Raw genomic sequence first — 6,425 nt, forward strand, 5'->3', positions numbered from 1 at the left:
TCTGTCTGAGGACAGACCTCACCTGGGTCCCTCGTCTCACAGTCGTTTCTCTCCGCTGCACTCTCTCTTGCCCTACAGCCACACAAATCCGCCAGTCTCCGACCGCAGAGATTCTGTACCTCACCTGCTTAGTACTCTATTTTTCAATCCTGTAAATGGTAAAGGCACTTTCTCAGGGTCAAGCTAGAAACCAAACACCATCCTAGGTCTGTCCTCACTTACCTCCCAACCAGGTATGGCCCCTTCCTTTCTTCCGCCACTGCTTTTGTATCCTTCGCTTCTTACTTGGATTAACTGGTCTCCAACCTGACAAATCGAGCCTCTAGCCTTACAGGACCTAAATAAAAAGCCATTTCCGGTCTGAATCCTTTGATGGCTTCACACAGCTTTCACATTCAAGTTCAAAATCCTTAGATTAAAATGCAAAGTTGGGGGCTGGGGATTTAGCTCAGCCGCACAGTGCCTGCCTGGCAAGTGCAAGGTCATGAGTTCAATTCCTGGTACAGGAAGAAAAACAGAACAAATAAACAATAAAATAAAATAAAATGCAAAGTTGGAATGAAGCTCAGGGGTAGAGTATGTGCTTAGAATGCACAAGGTCCAGTTGAATTCCCAGCACAAAGACAGAAATAACAATAAAACAGCAAAAATAGCAAAAGGCTATTGCAATGCAGTCCCACTTAACCCATAGTTCTGTCGTCTGGAAGCCAAGCCTCCACACCTATACCCACCCCTGGCTCTATACATGGTGTCATTTTGTGCTGGGTTTTTGTTTGTTTGTTTGTTTGTTTATTGCCTTTTTTTTGATTTTTTTTTTTTAATTGACTTTTTTTGAGATAGGGTCTTGCTATGGTCTTGAGCTCAGTCTGTAGCCCAGACTGGTCTTGAACTCGCAGTGATCCTCCTGCCTCAGCCTCCCAAGTGCTGGGATTACAGGTGTGTGCCACCAAGCCTGGTTTGTGCTGTTTGTTTCTGTCCCATTCTACAATATTTCTGCCCCCTCTCTGCAACACTCATCACCTATGCTTTATGAGTTCTCTGAACACCTCAGAGTAATTGTCTCCAAAACATGTTTCTGAATTCTCAGTGTGACTTTGAGGGGCATTAGGTATGTTGTTGCAGGCCCTGCCTCTGTCCGCTCACATTTCCCATGGGCTCCTGTTGCTGGTTGACTCATCTCTCTCCCCCACTTCATGCTTTTTGGTGATAGGGCCTTTGTCTTTTTTTTTCTTACAGTTCTGGAGGTCCGGGAAGTCCATGATAAAGCACCAGCAGATTCAGTGTCTGGTGAGGGCTACTCTCTACTTCCAAGATAACACTTAGTCCTCAGGCCGCAGAAGGCAGAGGGACAGAAGGGCCTCGTGCGCTCCCTCTGGGACAGGCTACTCATCTTAACAAGGGCCGGGACAAAACCAGTCAAACAACTGGGCGGGATCTGTCAAAGTCACGGAGGCCCAGGGCACATGCGCACGGGATCCAGGATGACTCTGTAGCTCCCGAGCGCTGTCTGCAAAACCAATCAGAATTTTCAGTTCTTCTATGAATCCAAGCAAGTCTCCGGTGGAACAGTGAGAGAGTAATTTTGATTAACACAGGTCTTACTTTAACTTGGTCTTAAACGCCCAGCAGAAAAGTATAACCCAAAGATGTATAAAAATAATAACACAGTCTTAAGAACTAGATGTAAAAAGGGGCTCCAATCACTGACGCACTTCTGATAGTTTCCAGCTACACCAGCAGCTGGCCACTACGGTCATCAAGACAGAATACACCTGATCTTAGCCAAAAGGCCGAGAAGTGATGCGACAGAATAAACTACAGTGGAATCTATGTGAGCTCAGTGAGGGTCTCTAAATTCCTTCTCTCCGTCTTCTTACAGCTAACCTAGAAGGACTTGTAACAAGAAATCCCAGGTTTATAGATGACCTCCATCGGTAGAGGAGTCTAAGAGACACCTGGGTGCAAACCGCCATCCCAGTTCCTTAAGAGCAGTTTCTGGACAGGCCCGTTCCCCAGCCCGCCTTTCCCTTCTGGTGCTCATGCTTCGATTATGCAGGCTCTAATTTCCTGGAAAATTTATCTTGCCTAGAGGCTGCCAGACTCCAAGTGATTGTGCAGCTGGAACCAACAAAAAAGGTGTCAGACTCCTGTTCTGGGATCCACCGGATCGGCCTTGAGAAGAGTTTCTGACTGCTAAACCACACGTGACTTGTCTGAGGCCCATCACATTGTCTCTCTGCGGAAGGCCCCTGACTGCAGTTTCCCCAAACTAACCCTTCTCAGCTCGAAGCAGCTGGATGGAAACTACGCCCCTTCTCCCCTAACAGCAGTGAAGGATGCCTCTTCAGAGGGGGAATGTTTCAGACAGCCAAGTTAGGTGGAAATACAGCGGGCAGTCAGGGCCCTCAGAGAGTCAGTGCAGGAGATGAGAATCCATCCGGACGCGGGCTGGAGGCGCATCCGAAGGTTGAAGTCGCAATGGCTACTTCTACACACTTCCCTAGGGGCGAACGGAGGTTGGGATGACTGGTGTCACCCTTTTGAGACTTCCCATGATCTCATGGGGTGGGCCATCCTCCCACCTACTAACACTAAGACTAAAACCACTGAGACTAAGACGAAGACTACATTACTAAGACTAAAGACAAGACTAAGACTACAGATTATTGACCGGGATTAGTGATGTCACCCATGCACCCTTGCTTCCACCGGAGCAACATTATCTAAGTGCCTGTACTTGCAATCTTATTGGTTGATCATAATTTGGACCAACGTTGTACCCACATCATGATTTCACTCTATAAAGCTTCCTTTGAGGGGTGTGCTCGCTGGGAACCCATTTGGGCCCCTCCCATCTCTCAGGAGGTATTTCTTTTTTTTTTTTTTTAATTTTTTTTTATTTTACAGAGTAAAAGAAGGAAAACATAATAATAGAGGGGGCTTACCAAATTCCAGACAAAATGGTAGGAAATTATCAATGGTTGTTGACTAAAAGATAGTTATCTACAAGATAGTTTCTCAGGAAAACACATAGACAAATAATAGTGAGTTACAGACAAAAGAGGTAGGAGATATCAATAGTTATTGTACTATACTTTGGTATCTTCAAAGTGGCTTCTAAAGAAAATAAACAGAGCTATACATGAGTGACCTATTGAATAATCATTAACTATTCTCAATGGTTGTTGTAGGAAACACATAATAATAAACATGCATCCATTTATGAAATAGGATAGGAACAATACAAACATTGCAGAGTTATGGACAGATTAGTAGGAAAATATCAATGGCTGCTGTAATACATGGTGGTACCTTCAACGGGGTTTCTCAGGAAGACAGAGATATGCAAGAAGGATCTAACAAGTAGTTACAGCCTAAGGGTTGTCAAAAATAGCATATTACCTCCTCACCAGTGACTCCTTTCACTGAGGTGTGACGGCTGGAAGGCAGGCCAGGATTGAAAAGAAGGACCAAGAGACTTGCACCTGTGTCTAGCAACAGGCTGTTTTCTTTTTCCTCCATAGTCATGATTACCCAGGACTCCTCCATGGAGATGACAGTCTGGCCAGAGGGAGAAGGCAGAGTATGCCCTGGGCCCTCTCATTCCTGTTAGACTAACTGGTAGGATGGGTCTGAGCTCTGCGGCCTCTGCTTCAGAGGGCAGACCGATCTCCAGTGGTCTCCTTTGCATCCAGGGCATGGCCCATGGGGCCTCTTAGGGCAGTTCCTCTTGAGGTGGCCTGGCTTTTAACAGTGGTAGCAGATTAATGCAGTCGTGAGTTTGTAATCTTTGTTATAATTGTAATTTTGGAATCCTGTTAATGTTTTGCATAAAACGACGTTTTTATAAAATGCAGTGAAAGACCGAGGGAACAGAAACACCTACCTACACTCTAAATGAACACCGAGCACCCCGATGGGGAGGGGTAGCTACCCGCTTGGCTTTTCCAAGTGACTCCTCCCTCTGGAAAGGAAAGCAGAGCTCTGAAGTCCTCCCGCGCGCACACAGCAGCACCGCCTCCCCTTGAGCCCACACGAAGTGACGGCATGCCCGGATGCCAGCCCAGGCGGCCCAGCGCTTTCCACAAGGAAGAGGATGAGCTGAAGGTGGCTGAAAGTGAGAGAGCCAGTGTGGACGTCCGCGCCGTCTCTCGGTGCTCCCCTCCCCTCCGTTCCTTACTCCGAAGACCCTTGCCCACCTGTAAGGGACATGGCGATCTGAGGGAAGCGGGCCCCTGTGTCTCCTAGGAGCTAGCTCTGGATAAACCCTTTTTCCCGAAATACGTGGTGTCCTCTGATTTGGTCGTCAGTGAGCAGGAGAACCTGAGCTAGGAGTAAGAGCTGCCGCTGGGGACTGCACCCAGGGCAGGGGCAGCCACGCTGCCCAGGGCGGCCTCCAGCTCGCAGCCCTCTCGCCTCGGTGCGCGCTGCCTAAGTGCTCTGCCGCCGAGCGTCAGCCCCGGCCCGCTAAGTCAGTTTTAAAAGTAACAATTTGAGGTATATAAGCGCCATAAACTTACCTATGTGTGAAGTTCAATAATTTCAGTATATTTAATGGAGCTGTAACAGCCACCATCACAGTCTATTTTAAAACATTTTTTATCACCCCCTAAAAAGACCCTGGACCGGCAGCGGTGAACCTGCGCCACACACGCCGCGGCGGGCTGTGTGTGAGCGCTGCAGGCCCTAAGAAGTTCACCGTCACCGCCCAGACCCGCCGCTGGCCACTCCCCATCCCTCTCCCACGACTGCCCGGCCCTAGGTCACCACAGGCTGCTTTCCGCCTTTACAGAGTTGCCTATTCAGAACATTGAATATAAATGAGATCATACAATCTGTGGCCATTTGTGATGGGCTTCTTTCACTTCACGTGTTTTTAAGGTTCATCCATGGTGTAGCACGTGTCAGTACTTCTTTCCTTTCTAGCACCAAGTAATATTCCACTGTATGTATGCACCGCAGTTCAGTCGCTCACTTACCAGTGGGCGGATGTTCAGGCTGTTTCCATGTGGGCTATTGTGAATAACGCTGCTGTGAACATCGTGTAGAAATTTTATGCGCACGTTTCCATTCTAAGTAACGTTTGGACACAGTCTCTCTAACAGCAAAGATCTGCGAACAACATTCCACTCCTTTTAATAGGACTCTTTTCACAGAGGTACGGGTCAGAAAGGCTGAAACTACTTTCTGGGTGTTCTAAGTTAAGCAAAGAAACAAATAATGCTCAGGAGAATGGATGCCAGGTTTCTGACATTTAAAGAAGGGAACTACAGATAGGTTTGTGCTGCTGGGAATTGCCTCGCATCCATAAGGTCCTGAGTTCAAGTGTCCTCCCGTGAGTCCAGCCCCAGGAATTACAAATACAAAAATATGCAGGGCATGGTGGCTCACTCCTGTAATCCCAACACTCGGGAGGCTGAGGCAGGAGGATCTTTGTGAGTTCGAGACCAGCTTGGGCTACAAAGTGAGCTCAAGGCCAGCCTGAACTGCATAGCAAGACCCTGTCTCAAAAAGACAACAACAACAAAATACGAAAAGGACAAAACTTAAAGTAAATGGTGGAGTTGAACTGGATGGAGATTATTACTATGAACTCATGGTTTTAATAGATTGTTATAATTTATATCTAGATTTTCCCTAAGAACCTATGTTCACAGGCACGGCATTTGGATTGCATTATAGGATTGATAGCCGGGTTAATATTAGCAGGGAGCTTCTGGTAGGCAGAGGTGAGTCAAGGGGAGCGTGGCCTGACTGGATTTATCTCCCTCCCCAGCTCCTCCCTTCACTCTCTGCTTCCTGGTCATGAAATGAGCAGCTCTTCCTCCACCGTGCCCCTCCGCCCCGCCGCCCCGCCTTGAAGCCAGGTGACCACAGGCTGAAACCTCTTAGCTGTGAGCTAAGGTAAACCTCTCCTTTTTAAGTTGTGGGCACTGGGTATTGTGTCCCAGTGATGAGGAGCATGACTAGTACACTGTGGAGCACATTCTTTGATTAGAACGCACTGAGGACACAATGATTTGTTCATTATTTGTTAGAGTTTCTGAAGATAAGTCTTCATTATACAGCCAGGATCAGCCTTGAGTTTATGATCCTCCTGTCTCAGCCTCTTGAGTGCTGGGATTACAGGCGTGTCTTGGATTACATGTGGAGAAAGGTAATCCTTAAATTATCCTTGTTTAAAAAACCACGTTTGGTATCCACCCATTTGTACTAGCTACGCCCCTGGTTCTCGCTCAATAAAAGGTGACTGAAATTGGTATTCGAGGCGGCAGTCCCAGAGGCTCCTTGATCCCAGACTTCTGCTTCTCTTGTTTTTCTTGTCTTTCTTTACTTTTCTTGTTCACCCACAGGTACCTCATTCTCGGGACCTGACACAATGAATAGAACGACAGTACACAATATACAGAGGAACAGATATATAT

This window comes from Chinchilla lanigera, unplaced genomic scaffold, assembly GCF_000276665.1.
Source record: "Chinchilla lanigera isolate Chin_1 unplaced genomic scaffold, ChiLan1.0 scaffold00146, whole genome shotgun sequence".
In the NCBI taxonomy this organism is placed as follows: Eukaryota; Metazoa; Chordata; class Mammalia; order Rodentia; family Chinchillidae; genus Chinchilla; species Chinchilla lanigera.